General features: G+C 40.1%; 1 protein-coding gene and 1 long non-coding RNA gene across 2 annotated transcripts in view; one reads left to right on the top strand and one right to left on the bottom strand.

The window, feature by feature from the left end:
• EEFSEC (eukaryotic elongation factor, selenocysteine-tRNA specific) overlaps window positions 1–22,667 on the bottom strand; it is a 439,817-nt gene that overhangs the window by 370,117 nt on the left and 47,033 nt on the right. The gene's annotated exons all lie outside the window — the stretch shown is intronic.
• Window positions 669–22,667, top strand: part of LOC128666241 (uncharacterized) — a 28,011-nt gene continuing 6,012 nt past the window's right edge. The window contains exons 1-2 of the long non-coding RNA XR_008403224.1: window positions 669–1,386; window positions 10,882–11,055. This is a non-coding gene — a long non-coding RNA (uncharacterized LOC128666241). The remainder of the gene's footprint in view (window positions 1,387–10,881; window positions 11,056–22,667) is intronic.

The raw sequence follows: 22,667 nt of genomic DNA, 5'->3' as shown, positions 1-22,667 counted from the left end.
ATATCCCATCCTATCATCAAAAAGTTCCTGTTTGACTGACGTACAGCACATTCACTTATTATTAGACAGTTTTCTCTTCTGATAGGTCATGGTGAGTCATGTGGTTTGTTGACGCTCTCCGCGATCTTATCCTGTTATAACTGTGTAACAGAGCTAGTCCGGTCACAATCATTGTCATGACATACATAATTTACATTGAGCGGCACTGTGATTTTTCACTAGATAGGTATATGCGTATTTGCTCATTTGGTTCTCCCAGGTCTGTTCCAATATCGGTGTGTTTTTTGCTCGATTTTAATTTCCACAAAACATATAACTGAGGTTATGTTTGGATGTTCAGATGATCACGCCTCCACCTTGTTTTTGGTCTATTAGCTAGCGCCACGCTCGGCAATCTCACCCGTTATTGAGCAACTTTTATTTTATTTTTTGATTGACATACTGTGGCCAGTCATGCGCACTAAGCGTCTTAGGACGCCGACTCCGTCGGCGCCTAATTTTAGCTACACATAGCAACTAGTTAACAGCTTATTGCAACATTCATCCTACATTTACATCACTTTACAAACATTGGAATTGTTGTGGTCCGTTTTATTCACTTATGCATGTCACCCAAATGACTTAGCGCTTACATGAAATTTGACTTATAACAAGGTATGATACTTTGATTTTATAAATTTTTGCTCAAATGATAATGATATTGTGCATTGGGTAACATGAAATCTAATATGAATAACACTAACTGGTAATTTATAAATGAAATTTGTGAATATGTTTTGTATGCTATATTATTTATTGTATAATGTATGTTATATCTTGTATTATCTGATTGGCTATGAGGGCATTATCAATTAAGCTGACTCCTCCCATTATCACCTGTTCATTATTATCCTATTTGGGTTTAGGGTATATCTAGCAAGTGTTCAGTAAATATTTTATGAAGCCTGATGAAACAGCCATTGGCTGAGAAACGCGTTGCCTGTATTTTTATAATTTTTATTAAAGTCATTTTTAGCATTTGAACACTTGCTGCTCTTTCTTTGGGATTTTTCTACCTTTTTATTTGAGTATAATCACAATTTGGACCACTGTGGGATCCTCTGAACTACTGAATCTACTTGGATGCCTTGCCACAAGTCTGTTGGGTGACTGAATTGATCCCTTCATGCTCCTATAGCATCAAAAGAGGTGCTTTATATATTGTGAGTACCACTCTTATCATTGTTTGAATCTGTCAACTTGTACCAACAATACTAGGCCATACAGGCACCTGTGTCTCCTCTCTGTCCACACAGACATCAGTTCCTGTACAGGAAGTTGGTCTTCTGGGTGACCGAATAGATCCCAGACTGCCTACTTAGCACTAATTGAGGTGCTCTTCTAAATGTGAGTCTGTTTCTTACTTCAAGATCTACAAGTTTTGAACCAAACAATATTGGGCCATGTGGTGCTTGTTTTCTCTTTTCTCTATATATTGCTGCTCCTGGATCCTGGCCTGGATCTTCACAGATAGCTGCCTCCTCTCCTCTCCAGAGACTTCACAATATTTCAATATTTCTAGTGCCTCATATTTGTTTATCTTAGGCAATAATACACACTTTTATTAACTAATTGTATCACATAATTGTTTCACTACTGTTTATTGTATTTTATATTTATAATTTTGTTGTTGATATATACATATGTATATATATATGGATTAATATATGATATTGATCACTATTATCACTAGTTTTCTTAATTTTGTTCACTTAATTTGACACCATATTATTGGTTATTATTGTTTATATTTACATATTCACATTTATCCCCTTCCACTAATTTTATTATATTCTCTGACACATTAAGAAGACTCAGTCTCTAGTGTCTTTATTTGTCTTACTCATTTAATAGTAGGGCGCCCCCTCACTTTTTTGTTTTTTTTTATGCTGATATACCAGTTATCACCCCACGGGTCACTATGTCACACCCTGCTGATACTCCCGTTATCAACCCACACGGATCACTATGGCACACCCTACTGATACACCCGTTATCACCCCACGGGTCACTATGGCACACCCTGCTGATACACCCGTTATCACCCCACGGGTCACTATGGCACACCCTGCTGATACACCCTTTATCACCCCACACGGATCACTATGGCACACCATGCTGATACCCCTGTTATCCCCCAACACGGGTCACTATGGCACACCTTGCTGATATGCCCTTTATCCCCCCCCACACGGATCACTATGGCACACCCTGCTGATACACCTGTTATCACCCCACGGATCACTATGGCACACCTTGCTGATACACCTGTTATCCCCCCACACGGGTCACTATGGCACACCCTGCTGATACACCCTTTATCACCCCACACGGATCACTATGGCACACCATGCTGATACCCCTGTTATCCCCCAACACGGGTCACTATGGCACACCTTGCTGATATACCCTTTATCCCCCCCACACGGATCACTATGGCACACCCTGCTGATACACCTGTTATCACCCCACGGATCACTATGGCACACCCTGCTGATAAACCTGTTATCCCCCCACACGGGTCACTATGGCACACCATGCTGATACACCCTTTATCCCCCCCACACGGATCACTATGGCACACCCTGCTGATATACCCTTTATCCCCCCCACACGGATTACTATGGCACACCCTGCTGATACACCTGTTATCACCCCACGGATCACTATGGCACACCCTGCTGATAAACCTGTTATCCCCCCACACGGGTCACTATGGCACACCATGCTGATACACCCTTTATCCCCCCCACACGGGTCACTATGTCACACCCTGCTGATATACCCTTTATCCCCCCCACACGGATTACTATGGCACACCCTGCTGATACACCTGTTATCACCCCACGGCCCACACGGATCACTATGGCACACCCTGCTGATACACCTGTTATCACCCCACGGCCCACACGGGTCACTATGGCACACCCTGCTGATACACCTGTTATCCCCCCACACAGGTCACAATGGCACACCATGCTGATACACCCTTTATCCCCCCCACACGGATCACTATGGCACACCCTGCTGATACACCCATTATCCCCCCACACGGATCACTATGGCACACCCTGCTGATACACCTGTTATCCCTCCACACGGGTCACTATGGCACACCATGCTGATACACCCTTTATCCCCCCCACACGGATCACTATGGCACACCCTGCTGATACACCCATTATCCCCCCACACGGGTCACTATGTCACACCCTGCTGATACACCCTTTATCACCCCACACAGGTCACTGTGTCACACCCTGCTGATACACCCTTTATCACCCCACATGTGTCGCTATGGCACACCATGCTGATACACCCGTTATCACCCCACACGGGTCACTATGGCACACCCTGCTAATACACTTGTTATCACCCCACGAGTCACTATGGCACACCTTGCTGATACACCCTTTACCAGCGCATCTGATACATCCGATGTATTGCAAGGCACCATTTGTAGCCATAAAATTAGATTTTATTATTTCACTACTCTTAGAAATACTCCTATTTCTCTTTCCAGTTTAGCTTAGGTATTTTATTAATTCAGACAATTGTGTTTTATAATCCTTATAAGATATCTTGTGTCTATTTTTAAGGCATTTTATTTCTTGGCAAATTCACCTTGGTATGTTACATACAGCTTTGCTAGTGTGCTTACTAAATAATCCCTTGAGTGCTAACGACGGCTCTGAGCCGTCGCAGAGTTTCCCACTCTGGTGCCAACGACGGCTCAGAGCCATCGCTAGCACTGTCCCACCTTGAGGGAGATCTGGGGGCTCCCACCCGCACCTTCCCCCAGCGATCGGGCCTGCATAGTGAGAGGCATCGCCGGGGCTTCACGTTATGCAAAGTGGCGTCACTCGCAATGACGTGATGACGTCACCGCGCAATGGCGTGATGACGTCACCGCGGAACTTTATTTATACTTAACTATGTTAAGTATAGGAGCAAGGGGCATGCTGCTTAGAAGCTTGTATCTCAGGCATCTAAGCAGCTACAGACCCCCAAGACCCACCGTTGGAAAGGTAATTGCCTAACCTTTCCAACAGTTTAAATCTTGGGGATCTGGAAAAAAACATTTAAAAAAAAAAAAAAACTTAGCACCCTGTTGGGAAAGTGCTTAGCACTCAAAGGGTTAAGAGACCGTATACTGTAAAACCAATTTCCTCTTACTGTTTTTTCAAATGACTTGTTATACCAGTCGCATAGTATAAAACTTAAATTTTGCTTACCTGATAATTTTCTTTTCTTCAGATGGAAAGAGTCCACAGCACTCATTCATTACTTTTGGGAAATAAGAACCTGGCCACCAGGAGGAGGCAAAGACACCACAGCCTAAGGCTTAAATACTCCTCCCACTTCCCTCATCCCCCAGTCATTCTGCCGTTGAACAAGGAACAGTAGAAGAAATACGCCCCACAGAAAAAATACGGGTGCGGAGCTGTGGACTCTTTCCATCTGAAAAGAATATTATCAGGTAAGCATAATTTATGTTTTTCTTCATAAATGGAAAGGGTCCGCAGCTGCATTCAATACTTTTGGGAAAACAATACCCAAGCTATAGAGGGCATTGAATGCAAAAATGAGAGGGTACAATACGCGGCCCATTCTGAGGGCACCAGGCCTGAAAAAAAAACCAACCCAACCAAACCCAGTTTCGTCAGAGCCGGGCAAAAAAACTAGGACACTGACCCGCAGATAGACCGAAAACCTAACAAGAGACCGCAAGCAGTCTCACTGAGCCAACACTACTCCAGGAGAACCATCGCCCAGCAGTCGATCCACACACAACCCTTACTAGTACAATACCAAAATCCCCAAAAGGGAGAGAACAAGGGTAAGCCAAAGGGATACCCCAAAGGTACCGCAAAATCCATAAAGGAAAAACCCCCTTCAAAGGAAGGTCAAGTCCACAGAGATCCAAATGGATCCCGAGAACAAGGGGAGACGACGCCCAACCCACAAGGAGCAACCGGGCATCATCAAGGAGAAGAAACATCTCCCAAACATCGTGCAACAGCACCGAAAAAGACAGCTGAAGACAAAATCCTCAAAACGTCAGAACTCAGAGACTGAGCAAGCAGAAAATTACAAGAAGCAAATTCTTACAAATAAATAAACATCTGAGTCCAGTAACACAATGCTATCCATAGGAAGACACAGAGAAAACACTATCCGTAAAGAAGCGCCAAACAAAATAGCAGATTTCCCAACCTCCAAGACAGAGGACACTCCAGGCAATCCAGGCCGCCAAGATACTCACAGATCTCAAAGGGGGAGAGGCACAGAACCTCTTAAAAAAAAAAAAAAAAGGTCCACTGTTACCCCCAAGACCTGAGAATGAACATCTGATCTCAGATCCTACACCTAGCGGGACCAGCACAAGCAATGGCAGATCTGAAAGCAAGGAAACCGAAAGGAACCCCAAGACCGGCCCCCAAAAGGGCGGAAGAATGGACACAGCCACTTCAACCTAAAGAATTGAGCAGGCGTTAGACCCAAGGAGATCTAGCAAAGCCACCTGACTAAGACTCAATGCGGAGCCAGCAGCTCCCCAGATGGAAAAGAACAACTCAAAGAGCAGACCAATCCCCGAACCAGATAAAACATCTGTTCAAACCTCCCGAACACAGGAGAGGCCCCTAAAAAAAGGAACCACACCTGTGCAAGGAGGACAACGAGCCCCCTGAAAAGGAGAGCATCGATAAACACCTGCCAATAAGAGAGGAAGTCGTAGGAAGAGCCGAGAGGACACAAGGCCACGTCACTGACGAACACGGAAGAACCCCTAAAAACACCATCGTGCTAGCACACATACCAGGCGCAAAAATGACAACTGAGCAACTGCAAATCTTCTGTTTGCTAGGCAGGAAAGCCCACCATCAGGTCACGTTAGTTGGCTGTCTTAAGGGAACTGTATCGTCTGGCACAAGACAAGCCCCAAGGAGCCCCAGCTCTCAGTAAATCTGGCCAGGTTGTAAAACAGAACAGCTAGAACAAGGGCTAAGCCCAAGTACCCCGGAAAATGGAACCCCCCCAGGCCAGTCCTCGTATCATAATGTCCGGATAACAAGAGCAAGAAGCCCTTGCAAGTCCCGACCCAAAGGGAAGAGACCACCCCTTGCAGGAGCCCAACGCTCCAAAGAGCCAGGGCCATAAAAAGATACTAGAGCTAACAATTGTCCAAGCAACATTAGCATGATTGTGCTTGAAAAGTGCGGCTAATCCCCCTTAAGGGACACAAGGCACTGCTCATTTTATCAACCTCGAAAGTAGGAAAGGCTAAGTAGACCTCGCCGGGGATCGAACTAGCAACCCTCGGTTTGCTACAGTACAGAGTAACCACAGAGCATTAGTATGCTGAGCTAGCTGTCCAGCTAGCCACGAGCTCCAGACACAAGGGGAACAGTGAAGACAAGTCACCCGAACAGAGCAACATCATGCCTCCACATCACCTCAGATTCGAAGTCAGAGGACAGTAAAACATGGGTTTGGATCCCACCTGGATGGCAATACCTGAACCATATGAGTGGAAAACCACTAGGACCTCTTCTATCCCAAGAAAGAGATGCAGAGTATTTCCAACACCGGGGAAGGACCCCTAACCGGAGCCCAAAAAGACCTCACTGTCTAATGTTTCGAAAAAGGAACAACCAACTCCCGAAGGGAATCCAAGTCCCCAGAAGGTGACCCATCCACAAGGAGATACGGACAAAATCCAAGATGTCTCAATGAGCAAGAGAACCACTAAAGGAACAAGTCCAAAAAGGACAATTTCCTAAAGCAACACTGCCCCAACTGACGGAAAAGAGGTGCTAAACCCTCTAATCTTCCCACCACGTGGGAAGGAATACTCTAGGTTCCGAGGGTATCGGAAGCAACAGAGTGACACAGCAAAATTCACTGACCCAGTCACCAGAGAGATGGATATTTAGGACTGAAACAATCCGGAGAGCAGCACAGACCTGCAAGTCCTCTTGAGAATGTTTAGCTGAAACTTGTAAAATAAATAACAAGAAACACAAATAATGTTGTTAAGAGCACTCGGCACCCCACCCTGACCAGCAAGATCTGAACAGAAGATATGAACCCAAGCAGGACCAGCCTGCAACCAGGGTCATAACTGCCAAGCTGGCTAAATCCACCCTCAGAGAGGGAGGAAGAAAAACAGACAAACATGGGACTGTGTCCTGAACAACTTCCGTAGAAGCAAACAGCGAGTATCGATCCCAGAGAAGTTCCAGCAGGAAACATAGTATGAAAAATAAAATTAAGTTAACACCCAAGAAGAACAGAAATATCCGCAGGACCAGCCTAACGGAACGGAAACCCTGTTCTTCCAACAAAACTGGGAAGGATCTCAATAACAAGATTTAAAGGAGATTACTTCATCCCCCCATGTCTAACGAGGTCAACCACTCCAAGGAGGAGACTGATGAGTCCCATAACCGAGAAGGGTAGGGTCCCCAAACAGCTCAAAAACGTGTCTGAGTAGAACACAAAGGCGAGCCAGCCTGTAATGAAAGGCACAACACTCAGGAACAGTTACACCCGCAGGGAACTGCACATGCCCTCCTGTGGCCGAGAAACCTGGGGCAATCAGGCACGAACACAATCGCAAATAAACATCTGGACTTTGTAGATGCGCAAGCGCCAAAAGTATGTAAAAACGAAAATGTGCCACAACCTCCAGGGGGGAACAATCCACCCTCTGAGGAGGAAAAAACATAACCTGGGTTACCCGCCTGTGTAGTAGTAGGGAGCGGTAGGGAACTCCCCTCCCGGAGGATGGGGCCCCCCGATCGGATGGCTCAGCAGTTCCTTGAATCCCCAAGCACGAGGAACAAGGCTTTCTAGAATGGCCTAAAGAATAACTGACTGACCTAAGTCAAGGGGGCCAATTCGCATTCGTCACAGGACGAAGAATCTGAATCAGAAAGTTGAACAATCTCAACATCAGTATCCTCCATAACTGGATAAAGGATACCAAAAAAATGGACTAAATATAAAACAATTTAAATGGCACCTGACACCCACAATGGCTGGGGCACTCACCACTTCCTCTGAACCAGACACTAGCAGACTAGATTACTCCATCGCCACACAGTCAGGAATGCGGAAATGGGAGACCAGAACGTAAACACGCCCGGTCACAAGGTGAACCGTACAGTCCAAAAAAAGCGCACCCGACCACAAGGTCGCGTCACTTTGAAAGGCCGTTATGTTCCAAAAGCCACAAGCCCAGTTAACACTAGACATAAGCAGATAGAATCACATAAACATGATTAAAACCCCCCTGTTCAATAATCCCCCTCAGGAGATATTAACCCTTGATTCCAAGATACTAAAGGAGTCCCACTGAGACCCTGTATTTTTCATGTGAGTTACAGTACAATCATGAAGAAGTAAAATGAAAACGATCTTACCGGAATCTACACTGTGGAACAGGAACACAGCCCCTTCAAGTGTGACGGATAGTAGCCTCGCCTCCGCCATGGACTTGAGAGAAGAAAGCAGGCAGCAAAGCGAAGTTCAACAATGCTGATTGCTTGTGGAGTTGTTAAAATGAGTTGGGATGGTTTCGCAGAAAGACTCTTCCTGCATCTCCGGACTCTAACTTTCATCCAAGCCCTCACTGAGAGACTGACAGGACTAATTAAAACTCCAGTCCCATGTTGAAGAGTAGTACCCTCCTCCATAAGAGATGAAAACAAACTTCGGACACTTCTCTGGCCTGCCAACTTCCTGGGACGAAAGGCAAAGAATGACTGGGGGATGATGGAAGTGGAAGGAGTATTTAAGCCTTTGGCTGGGGTGTCTTTGCCTCCTCTTGGTGGCCAGGTTCTTATTTCCCAAAAGTAATGAATGCAGCTGTGGACTCTTTCCATTTATGAAGAAAAATTAGCTGTATATAGTTTAAACTGTATGGGAAATGCTCCTTTAGATTTATTTTATATATGAAATTGCTTTTCATCTCTTTGAAACAACAGCCAAGTAAAATAGGCTGAACTTGCAGGGAGAAGATAAGATATCTTATCACTCTATATAAACACAAATTATTCATTTTCGTATCTCTTTCTGAGATAATAAATTAAAATCAACATTTTAGTACCTATCTCTCTCACCACTCACAAGGAGTGTAATTTCTTCGATTGGATCTTGTTTACAAAGCTTTTCTGTACTAGAGTAATTACATTTTCAGTGGAGGTGGAGGTTTCAACAGACAAAAGCAGCTATTTCAAATGACAAAATAAAAGGTAAATTATCTATTTTCCAGCAGCACTATCCCTTTAAGCAGCAATATCCAAATTATTTTATACGGTATATCTGATGCAATAACACCCTTTCAAATGAGCTAGGCTCTCTCAAACTCCCCAGTGGGAAGTTGATTTGCCCTGCTGCCTAATGCTTAAAGGGATAGTTAACAGCAAAAATGTTATTGTTTAAAAAGATAGACAATCCCTTTATTTACCATTCTCTAGTTTTGCATAACCAACACGGTTAAATTAATATACTTTTTACCTCTGTAATTACCTTGTATCTAAACCTCTGTAGACTGCCCCCTTATCTCAGATCTTTTGACTGACTTGCATTTTAGGCAATTAGTGCTGACTCTTAAATAACTCCATGTGCGTGAGCGCAAAGTTGTTTATATGAAACACATGAACTAACGCCCTCTAGCTGTGAAAACGGTCAAATGCATTCAGATGAGGGCCGGCCTTCCACCTTTATATGTGGTAAAACACCACATCGCCATCTTCATATTGAAGTGTCTTGTTGGTTTTATTAGATTGGATGGTTGAGCCATCCTCCATCTTTGCCATTAGCTAGGCTCCTTTTTTCTTGAGACATCATTGTAGTTGGATCCACCTTTTAATACACACTTTTTTATATACTCATTGTGATTTTAACTAATGTGGTTTTTATATTTTTTGATCTTTATGGTAATAATGTAATAAATAGTTTTAATCTTCTCCGTCACCATTTTGATTGAACAGAGTGCTCGTACCTGAATTATACCTTAGCCTTTGGCGCTCCTATTAACCCACAATTGTTTAAATTTACATGCCCTATCTGAATCATGAAAGTTTAATTTGGACTTTACTATCCCTTAAAATATATTTTCTATTGCCGATACAGTAGTATTGAAATTTTCATTACAGGTTCATTTAATACACTCCAGCAGTTAAAATGGTTAATTGAGAACACATTAAAAGGGAATTTTTATGTAAAAATTATGCTCTCTCCTAAACTCCCAGAAAGGTCCCAAAGCAACCTGCAAATGCTGCAAATCAAACAGCCGGTTTAGGCAATTTGCAGCAGTTTGAAAACCTATGTCCCAGATTTTGCTTTATGGCCTCTTTAGAGAGTTTGGGCCAAAAGCAAGAGCTGATAAAAGGGGCATTACCCTGCTGGATAAAACTACAGTAGAACTGTTACTACTTAGTATGTTATTGGTTTCCCACCTGCAGCTCTCTTCTTGTTTTAACCCTTTAAAAGTGCTGGTCAGTGACATTCAGCATCTTCACACTGGGCGCTGCCATCTTGGAAATTAAAGGAAGAGTAAAGTTGAAATTAAACGATCATGATTCAGAAAGAGACTGACATTCTAAACAACTTTCCATTTTACTTCTCTTATCAATTTTGTGTAGTTCTCTTGGTATCCTTTGTTAATCAGTTAATCATGCACAATACAGAGCAGGAAGTGTATATTTGTGCAGTGGTTGCATTGCTCTGTATAATTCCTGAAGGTTTTTTTTATATTTATGTAGCTTAAAACTGTGTAAAACAACTGCATAATGTAACTCTTCTATTTTTATTGTGTAAACTAATCTAAAGCGCAAGGTACAGATGTGAAAAAGCCGATAATGTCACTGATCTGTGAAAGCGCACGGCTTCTGTCACATGATGCAGCAATATGCGCACTACAAGATGGGAGCTTAACCAACTGAATTCTGTAAAGGGTTAAATGACTGAACAGAGCTGCGGGCACAAGAGGAAAACACTAATATGGTGAGTAGTATCCCTGCTACTGTAGCTGTACCTAGCAGTTTAATGTCCCTTTAAAATGAGAGAATATTTTACAGCACAATGTGCAGAGCGGCTTTTTTGGCAACCAGTTACTGAAGTCCACAAACAAACATTGGAGGGTCAGATGCGGCACTCAGGCTGTAGTGTGGGCAGCTGTGAGGATGTTACAGTTCACAAAAGGTTTGATGGTGGCAGCTCTGGACGCGATAACTCACAAGACCTTGTACCTGAGCTTTATTATATAGGGCATTGGTTATCAAACCTGTCCTCCGACCTCCCTAACAGGCCACGTTATGAGGATATCTGAACACAGGTGAAATAATCAGCTGATTAGTAAACATGGTTATTTTACCTGCTCTCATCCAAGGTAATCCTGACAACCTGGCCTGTTGGGGAGGCCTTAGGCCAGGTTTGAAAACCAGTGGTATAAGACAAACACATACAACATCAAACAAAATCCATACAACAAAAAATGTGGCAACAGAGACCATCCCACGGCCAGTGAGTGAAACACAAGCTGCTGCGTAGCTTTCTGGCGTATATGGGTTAACACAAGGCCGCCTGTGTCAGATGAGTCATGTGGTACAGTTTATTAGCGGTACACTGCTGTTAATTTGAAAAGCAAAACAAAAATTCCAAACTCAAAAAACCTCTGATTGAAAGCAGAGGGCTCATCACACACAGCTGCTGTGCTGTTATCCCTTCTCAACCATCCATGACTACCAGCCTTGAAATGAGATAATCCTCGGGATCGAGGGGGGAATCAGGAACAGACCATGCTTAGAAAATGGTGCGCAGACGCTTGCTGTAATTCTACAGGAGAAAAAAAAAAGCGAAAATCCTTAGATAATACTAATGTTGTTTTCTAATTTTCTGTGACATTGTAGCAGTTCTGTACAAACCCCAACACAAGAAAACTATGTGGTTTAGGAAGATTAGACATGGTTCAGTAGAAGACAAGATGCTGAATAATTATCCTCCTTACAATGTGACACCGCAAAAAGGGCATACGGGTACAGAGCTTGTGGTAGAGTTAAATCACTGGTTCTCCCTAAGCTAGTGATAGAAACCCATAGGGCTGGATTACAAGTGGCGCATTAAAGTTATCGCGTGCAATATCGCGATATTACGCTCACATTACAAGGTGAAAGTAAACACGTTCTCTGGAGTGCAATCAAATTTAACGCATCTCAGGTTAGCGAAACTGAAGACCTTCCGTAAAAGGTTAGGGCTACAATAAAAGTTGCACCAAACACTAAATAAATCCATTAAAATGAACAGTTAGTTACACTCGTATATACACACTATCTGATAAAAAAAACATAAAATATTAATAAGTATATATAATGGTTACAAAATTATATTTAATAAGGTGTCTTGTATTTTTAAATAGCTACTCATATATACATCTGTATATACCCATATAAATATATATTTTACATAAACACTAACATATATATATATATATATATAAAAATATATTTAAAAATATGTGTACGCAATGCTGTGTCGGGTTAGTCCTTAAAGGGACACTCAAGTCAAAATAAACTTTTATGATTCAGATAGAGCAGCAATTTTAAGACACTTTCCAATTTACTTTCATTTTAAAATTTTGCACACACAGTCTTTTTATATTTACACATTCTGGGGAACAAGATCTTACTGAGCATGTGCACAAGCTCAAGGGCTATACGTATACTAGTTTGTGATTGGCTAATGTCTGTCACATGATACAGGGGCTGGAAAATAAGAGAAAACAATTTGTCAGAAAAAAATCTACTGCTTATTTGAAATTTAGAGTAGGTGTTAAATTATTGTCTTTTAACTATTTATCTATATCTACAGCTCCGGAAAAAATTAAGAGGCCACTGCAAAATGATCGGTTTCTCTGGTTTTACGGTTTTGTATTTGTTTGAGTAAAATGAACATTTTTGTTTTATTCTATAAACTACTGACAACATTACTCCAAAATTACAAATAAGTATATGGCAGAGGTTTTGCAAGAATGTTAAATATTAGCACGAGCACTAAATGGCAGCATTATTTCCTGTCATGTAGTGCTTCATGCATGTGCACGCTACCTATCTAGATATCACTTCAACAAAGAATAACATGAAAATCAAGCAAATTTGACAATAGAATTAAATTGGAAACTTTTTTTAAATTTTATTCTCTGTCTGAATCATGAAAGAATTTTTTTGTGTTTTATGCCCCTTTAACTGAAAATATTGTATTTTGATAAATCTATATTTTTTTAATAAACATGTTAATAATAAGACAGCATTAAAGGGACAGAAAACACCTTGCAATTAGAAGACATTTATGTTGTGTTGATATAGAACATATCAGCCAAGTCTTAAAGGGACACTCAAGTCAAAATAAACTTTTATGATTCATATACAGCAGCAGTTTTAAGACATTTTCCAATTTACTTCCTTTATCAAATTTTGCACAGTTTTTTTATATTCACATTTTCTGGGGAACAAGATCCTTCTGAGCATGTGACAAGCTCACAGGATATATATATATATATATATATATATATATATATATATATATATCCTGTGAGCTTGTCATATATTAGTCTACGATTGGCTGATGTCTGTCACATGATACAGGGAGCTGGAAAATGGGAGAAAAAATTAATTTGCCAGAAAAAAATCTACTGCTTATTTGAAATTTAGAGCAGGTGATATTGCATTGTCTTTTTATTATACATGTGTTAATTATGCAATTCTATTATATTGAGTGGTTACATCAAATAAACAGTTTTTTTACTGCAATTATCTATCAATAGCCAAACTCCACCCACTATTTGCCAAGCTGGGCTTTATTCCACAGACAACAAGGCTAGTCTCTGTCATACTTATTATAAAATGCATTGCTTCACAGTTGTTAACTGATAAATCCAATAAGACACAGATATGTAGCAGGTTTAGCCTTGGGATGTCACCAGAGTGTATTTCAAGCTCTGAGAATTAGAAATTCTTCTCTCTTTTTTTTTTAAGCTAAACTACATGAAAAGGGGAGAAAACAAACAATGCAAGTATATTGTAAAATTGATAACTAAACATGTTATATACAAATCTCAAGGTGTTTACTGTCCCTTTAATATATTATGCAACTGATCCTGTATAGTTTGTGATTATAAAAGTACAAATATTCACCTTATTTATATGTTTTCTGCCACCATCAAAAATGGTCCACATATGAACATGTGATTATTAATGCAAGATAACAATCACAATGAAATATTACAGAAAATCAGACATTCTTGTGATAATACACTCTGTAATTTATGCTAAACAAATGTATTTCTCTATAATTGCGGTCATATTTTTTAATAATATTTTTAGGTGGTCATTTTTTCCTATCGGCTCCGCCTTTTGCAGGTTTAACCCTTTGGCTGAAATGCACAGCAAAGCCAATAGCAATTCTTAAATAGAAAAAGAAAAATGAGCATAGGAGAAATGAATTTGAGTGTCCATATTCTGTATTCCCCCAAGACAAAGAAGTGACAAATTATATGTGGGGGCATCACGCCAATGCAGAACACAGCCTCTGTACACAGGAATACACAAGAAAGGAAAAGATAACCTCTTTGGCCTTTGGATGTAATTTGATTTAACGCTTTATGAAGAAACAGAAAACACTTAGTTAAGTTTATTATGAGTCTGTGATTTTCACTGTGATGAGTATTTATTTACCGTAACGCCACACTAAAATATTCTGTAGTTCATTAAAGGGACAAACAAAATAACCCCCACTCCAAGCCTGCAAGAGGCACAGCGTCTTACACAGGGCTTTCATGGTCCTGTATTCCATAGCCGTAGTCTAAAACATCCATAACCCTACAGAGTGCAGCCGTCCTCTTCTGTGTTGCAGTTTTTTCAACTAAGTGTTCACGGGCTCACAGTCTAATCACAGTAAGCCCAATCGCGCCATTCAACTATATGTAGCGAGCTCCTGCGCTATGTAAAGCAGCCGACAGCTACATGTAGTTGAATGGCACAATCAGGCTTGCTGAGACTAGACAGTGAGCCCATGACGCAGTAACTGAAAAAACTGCAGCGCAGAAGAGGATGGCTTTGCACACGAGGTAAGTATAGTTTTAGAGGCCAAATTAGGTATTTTAAAAAACAAGGTCATCTATATGTTTTATAATTCTACACATAATGTCCATTTAAGTCTTTTGCATAACTTTGTTGGCAAGTTGATATTATAAGGTAAATAAAAAATAATTTAGAATTGTTTTTTCTATGCATGGTGTATACAAGCAATGAACCACTGCATTAGAAAAGATCTGCATACAAAATAAATCATTTAAAACAGTAATTTTGTTTTGCAAAGTTTACACAGTTTTGCAATGCATGATCACACCCCTAGAAACATCGTGATCATGTTTATATTGTCGACATTAAGGCGGACAATGAGGGACAGCTAAAGAGTGTTGCAGGTTCAGGTTTAAAAATCCTGCAAAATCCATTACAGTCTCTGGGGGCAGTGGAAAATCAGAAGGGGTCAATCAGATTACCTATAAACAGCTATATCTCTGGTTACAAATAGCATCATCATCATTATTGTTGTTATTAATATATTATTATAATATTATTGTTATTACTATTATTATTATTATTGTTATTATATTATATTATTATTACTATTATTATTGTTGTTATGACAAATAGTTACAAACAAAATTACCAAACATTCTATGTCACAGCAACATATTTTCTTTTTATTGCCTGGAATTATTTTTGTAAAAATGGTTACATTTTTAAGCATTTAAAAAAAAACAACTTCCGATTAGAAATTGTTAGATCCTAATATTATTACATTTTCAGAAACATTGGCCATTTATGGTAAATAAAATGAAAGGGGTTGTTAAACCATGGAAGATTGTTACTTTATTAGCTATTTTATATCCCTATCTGGCTTTAGCAGAAAAGATAAGATGACAGTAAGTTATCACATGGCAGCACCTGTTACATTATATAAACTAAACCTTTACACTTATTTATTTTTTTAATATTTAAAGGGACATAAAATCTAAAATGTTTCTTTCACAAATCAGAAAGAGCATACAATTTTAAACTACTTTCCATTGTATTTCTTCATTCTCGTGGTATCTTTTACTAAAGGAACAGCAATGCATTTTTTTGGGGAGAGAGAGAAGAGAAGAGAGAGGAGAGAACAGAAAAGAAAAGAGAGAGGGGCAGGGGAGAGGAGAGAAACACACACTAAAAAAAAAAAAAAAACTATCTAGGAGCTATGCACTGAATTTGGTCTGAGGAACAGGAGGGTGATCACCTAACTAAATGTTACATTTGTTATCCAAAATATATAGGATATTTAAATTCATATTAGTTACAAACTATTGAATCCCAAAAACAGTTATCAGTAGTGAGAAGTTACCTATATACAAACATGCAATTGCTATATAGGTGCAGACAGACTATGTAACAATCATGCACACTACATACTCTGTGCCAAACATACGCTAATAAATGCGAGGGCCCCGCTACAGACAATATTTATATATACTTGTCAGTTAGTAATAGATGCCAATCTTCACCTATTTCATATCTTATACGTCTCCCTCTCCCGTATACAAGGGGTCTGAGGGCTACAGGGGAAGTGGAGCATTGTAATAAGAAAGTACGTCTTCTGAAGATTAAAGTCATGAGCACAGACAGGCGGCTGCTTACTTAATTACTGAATACATGGGTCAGGTCTGAATGTGCTCATTGTTTTATGGGAGAGGGCTCAGCTAGAAAACAGGGCAAGCTGGCGACAGAGTGGCCCTTCAGTCAAATGCAGCTCTGCACCAAACTGGAATTTCTTTCTTTACAGACATTAGGTAGCAGGGATGTGATTCTATTTCCTTATCCTGCCCTCTGCAAGGCACAGAACATCCGCTTAGACCTATGATGGCTATTGGGAATCAAAAGCAACACCTTAAAGGGACATTCTAAAGCAAAGATGGCATACAATTCATTTCAGCGTGCTGTTTCTGTATAACTGACTCTAGTGTACAATGCAAAGGCGCTAAACACATGAGTCCTGCTCCGCAGCTGAACACATGGCAGCTCTATAGCAGGAAATAGCCAGTGATTGTCAGCTACATGTGACTGACGCTCAGGGCTGGCTCAACCATGGGACTAGGGCGCACTAAGTGGGTCGAATGGACCCCGGCAGCACTTGACAAGGGGCAGCACTTCAGTGACTGAGTAAGTCCCAGACCACTCCAGTCCTCTGTCTCTGTAGGGGAAGTTGCAGGGTCCCAGCAGCATAGCCTCCTCATGCACAAATACACAGAACTGGTCAGGGGTGACAGTAAAGGTGGAACAAGTGAATCTCTTACCTAAATTCCTTCTCACTTATTGCGCAGTTGTGCATAAGCATTGGTTGCATGCAGGTGGGTAGGCTTAGTAAGGTCGGATTGATATGCTAATCAGTAATGTTACTACTTGGGGGGGGGTAACAAAATCTTGAGACAGCACTGCTGACGCTCCTTATTGGCTGACTTGTTTGGGAGCAGAATACTAAGAAGCTTTGAGTCAAATCGGTCGCTATGTAGGCATCAGTTTGTATAGACTAGACCAAGCGGACCACAGAGCTTGCAATTACATTGATCGGTAATATGCACGTGCTCAGTACACTGCAGGAATTCCTGGTTCAACAAACAGCATTTGGTAAGAAATATCTCCAGCACAAGGAGTGGAAGAAGTTACAGGCAATATGGCTGCAGCACACGGACAGGACATTTATAATTAAGGCAGAGAAATATAAAACAAAGATTGTGATGACAGATAACAACCAAATGCCTTTCAAGTCTGTCCAGATTTCTTCCTGAAGTGTAAGCTTAAAGACACATTAAAAACTAAATACATTTTATAAGCACAGTATTGAGGTTATTCCCTGCCTCCCTATAGTCAGTGGTGCTGCCATGTTAAAATCTCTCTTTTATTAAATTCCAGTGCTGATCTGGTTGCAAAAAGTCTTTCCTTGAAAACATATCATGAAGACAATATCAGTTCATACCGCAAAACATTGTCTGATCACGGGAGTTAAAGGAATGTAAGTGACCAGGTCAGCGACTGGTCACTTCTGTCATCACAAGTCAGATGTTTGGACTGTGATAGCGCAGTGGCACATTTTACTGATTTAGAGGCTAAATGCTGGCAGGTTTCTGGTGTCAGGAGGAAGCAGTGTTTGTGCGCACTGTGTTATAGGCTTCTTATAACAAAGCGAAAGGTCATATTACCACATTGACCCCCTACCCTGAGCATTCCAGGTATGGTCTGTATAGCTTGACCTCACTGCCCCCTGGTGCTTTACTGGGGAACTACACTACACCATTATGTATTTAATGAGAATAAACTTATAAATATAGAACAAACTGCTTTCTAATTATATATATATATATATATATATATATATATATATATATATATATATATATATATATATATATATATATATATATATATATATATATATATATATATATATATATATATATATATATATATATATATATATATATATATATATCCACTGAGGTAGCTCAGTTGGTAAATGCCCTGACTACAACAAAAGCCTGTTTAACAGATCCAAGGTCACATGTTCAAATCCCGGCAGGGCCGACTCAGCCCTTCATCCTTCCGAGGTCGATAAAATGAGTACCATTAAATTGGGTAATAATAAAAACTATTACTATTTAGCTGCCGATTTGGTGAATTCCGAGAGCGAGCGCTGAAAAAGCGCTTTGAGTCCCACTGGGAGAAAGGCTCTATATAAATACTAGTTATTATATTATATATATTAGGGGTGTTAAATATAATCGTTGGCGCGATGCAGACTTCAACGATTCTGCATTGATGCAGTCAAGAGCCCTAATCGATTCACGCAATGACGTCACGTGACCCCGCCTTCAGGTCCAACAGAGGCAAGAAAAAATTCAAAGCGCTGGATTTGCGACATTAATTTATATATTTCAATCCCTCCACCTGCAGTGCATAACTGACCTGTGTTCTTTCACCTCCACATTGCTGCCCTTGGGACACATCTTCAGTTCTTTTCCCATGAGCGGCACAGTATGCTAGCGCTGTTGCATGGGGCTTAGTAAGCAAGGGGGCTTCTAATGGGCGGTCCATGGAATATAGTGCTACCAGTAGCGTTACGCTATTTCCGCTGTAGGGACTGGTGCTGAAACTTATAGTGCAATACGTAGTGGACCACGGTGGCTGACTTTTATTTTGCTAGTAGTCCAGGACTGTCTTACAGTGAGAATATACAACAGCACAGTGGGAGATGACTCAGTGTTCATTCAACTGTTAATGAAAACAAAATCTGCAACGTGTTAGTGGCTAATGCTATGGCTAATGTCATTTATAGCATAAGTTCAATAAGTGATAATTAATAATTATATTTGTCTATATAAACATTAATAATACAATTTTCCTTTGAAGTATGTAGGAATCATTGTAGGTCGATTTTATATATATATTATATATACACACACTACTATATATATAATATAATATATATATATATATATATATATATATATATGTGTGTGTGTGTGTGTGTGTGTGTGTATGTATGTATGTATGTATGTATGTATGTATGTATGTATATATATATATATATATATATATATATATATATATATATACACACACACTGTGTACATTATATATAGAAAATCAACCTATAATAATTCCTACATACTTCAAAGGAAATTTTTTATTATAAATGTTTATAAAGACAAATATATTAATTATCATAAATTAAGATATGACATTAGCCAACACGTTTTGTTTTCATGAAAAGTTGAACACTAAGTCATCTCCCACTTATGCTGTATTTCTCTTCCCAACATAAATGTGCCCCTAGGATTATGGAATAGAACATAGCACAGTTTTACAAAATCTTATTTTCCCCTTCAAAAAAAAAAAAAAACTATAAAAATTCTACAAGACTTGTGAAACAGGATGTACCCATGATAGAAATGTATGTGCAAATTAGCTTCCAGATTAAAAATTAACCAACTTCAATGCTAAATTATTCTATATATTTTATATCAGTCTGTATTTCACTAGGCTATATCCATTACCATATCATGAGGAACACATGGAGTTGAAAGATTCACTTAGGAACTTCTAGGATTTGTACACCATCTTCTTTTAAATGCACAAAAAAAAAAATCTGGGGCATAAAACCAAATAGTATGGTGGAGGTGTACAAATACAGCGTAACATACTGTTTCAACACACTTTGCAATATAAAGTGTGGTTTTTACAAATGGCTGCTTTACCCCTATTTAAACACTCAGATCAGAAAATCAAGGGCAGTAATTGTGATGCATCGTGGAATTGAATAGTTTTATATATATATATATATATATATATATATATATATATATATATATATATATATATATATATATATATATATATATATATATATATATCAATGTAAATATTTGCATAGGAAATTAGCACATCTAGGTAAGTATCCCCGCTTGCTTTTCCCCAGAAATTCTTAATATACATTGTTACCAATGCACAAGAGAATTGTGGGTAAGATATGAAAATTAGATATGCAAATTCTCAGTTTTTTTGCTTCAAAATACTGTTTTGACACAGCTATCCTTTTAACATGATTTGCTGTAATAATCCTGTTAAAAGGATCGCTGTGTCAAAACAGTATTTTGAAGCAAAAAAAAACAGAATTTATGTTTACCTGATAAATTTCTTTCTCCTACGGTGTATCTGGTCCACGGCTTCATCCTTACTTGTGGGATATTCTCATTCCCTACAGGAAGTGGCAAAGAGAGCACAAAGCAGAGCTGTCCATATAGCTCCCCCTCTGGCTCCGCCCCCCAGTCATTCGACCGACGGTTAGGAGAAAAAGGAGAACCATAGGGTGCAGTGGTGACTGTAGTGTACAAAAATAAAAATTTAAACCTGACCAAATGCCAGGGCGGGCCGTGGACCGGATACACCGTAGGAGAAAGAAATTTATCAGGTAAACAAATTCTGTTTTCTCCTACATTGGTGTATCCGGTCCACGGCTTCATCCTTACTTCTGGGAACCAATACCAAAGCTTTAGGACACGGATGAAGGGAGGGAACAAGTCAGGTAACCTAAACGGAAGGCACCACAGCTTGCAAAACCTTTCTCCCAAAAATAGCCTCCAAGGAAGCAAAAGTATCGAATTTGTAAAATTTGGCAAATGGATGCAGTGAAGACCAAGTCGCTGCCTTACAAATCTGTTCAATAGAAGCTTCATTCTTGAAAGCCCATGTGGAAGCCACAGCTCTAGTGGAATGAGCTGTAATTCGTTCAGGAGGCTGCTGTCCTGCAGTCCCATATGCCAATCGGATGATGCTTTTCAGCCAGAAGGAAAGAGAGGTAGCAGTCGCTTTCTGACCTCTCCTCTTACCAGAATAGACAACAAACAAGGACAATATTTGTCTGAAATCTTAGTTGCTTTTAAATAGAATTTTAAAGCACGAACCACATCAAGATTGTGTAACAGCCGTTCCTTCTTAGAAACTGGGTTAGGACACAGAGAAGGAACAACTATTTCCTGGTTAATATTCTTATTGGAAACCACTTTTGGAAGGAAACCAGGTTTGGTACGCAAAACAACCTTATCTGTATGGAACACCAGATAGGGTGAATTACACTGCAAAGCAGACAACTCAGAAACTCTTCGAGCAGAAGATATAGCTACCAAAAACAAAACTTTCCAAGATAATAACTTAATATCTATGGAATGTAAAGGTTCAAACGGAACCCCTTGAAGAACTGAAAGAACTAAATTGAGACTCCATGGAGGAGCCACAGGTCTATAGACAGGCTTGATTCTGACTAAAGCCTGTGCAAAAGCTTGAACGTCTGGTACTTCTGCTAGACGCTTGTGTAACAGGATAGACAGAGCAGATAGGAACTAGCTTAGCTGACAAACCTTTCTCCAATCCTTCTTGGAGAAAAGACAATATCCTTGGAATCCTAATCTTATTCCATGAGTAACCCTTGGATTCGCACCAACAAAGCTATTTCCGCCATATCTTATGGTAAATTTTCCTGGTGACAGGCTTTCTAACCTGGATCAGGGTATCTATACTGAATCCGAAAACCTTGTTCGAATGGACCTTGAATTAGAAGGTCCTATCCTCAAAGATAGCTTCCATGGCGGAACTGATGACATATTCACCATGTCTGCATACCAAGTCCTGCTTGTCACGCAGGAGCTATCAGAATTACCGAAGCCTTCTCCTGTTCGATTACAAGCCGGGGGAGAAGGGGAAACGGTGGAAAGACATAAGCTAGATTGAACAACCAAGGCGCTACTAAGGCATCTACCAATGTTGCCTTGGGATCCCTGGATCTGGACCCGTAACGTGGAACTTTGGAGTTCTGACGTGACGCCATCAGATTTTTGTTGAGATAACTGGGCAAAAACCTCCGGGTGGAGTTCCCACTCCCCCGGATGGAAAGTCTGACGACTCAGATAATTCGCTTCCCAGTTGTCCACTCCTGGGATGTGAATTGCTGATAGATGGCAGGAATGATCCTCT

The sequence above is a fragment of the Bombina bombina genome, chromosome 7 (genome assembly GCF_027579735.1).
Source record: "Bombina bombina isolate aBomBom1 chromosome 7, aBomBom1.pri, whole genome shotgun sequence".
NCBI lineage: Eukaryota > Metazoa > Chordata > Amphibia > Anura > Bombinatoridae > Bombina > Bombina bombina.
Note: the sequence above shows the minus strand (reverse complement) of the source record. Positions and strands in the feature narration are given on the sequence as shown.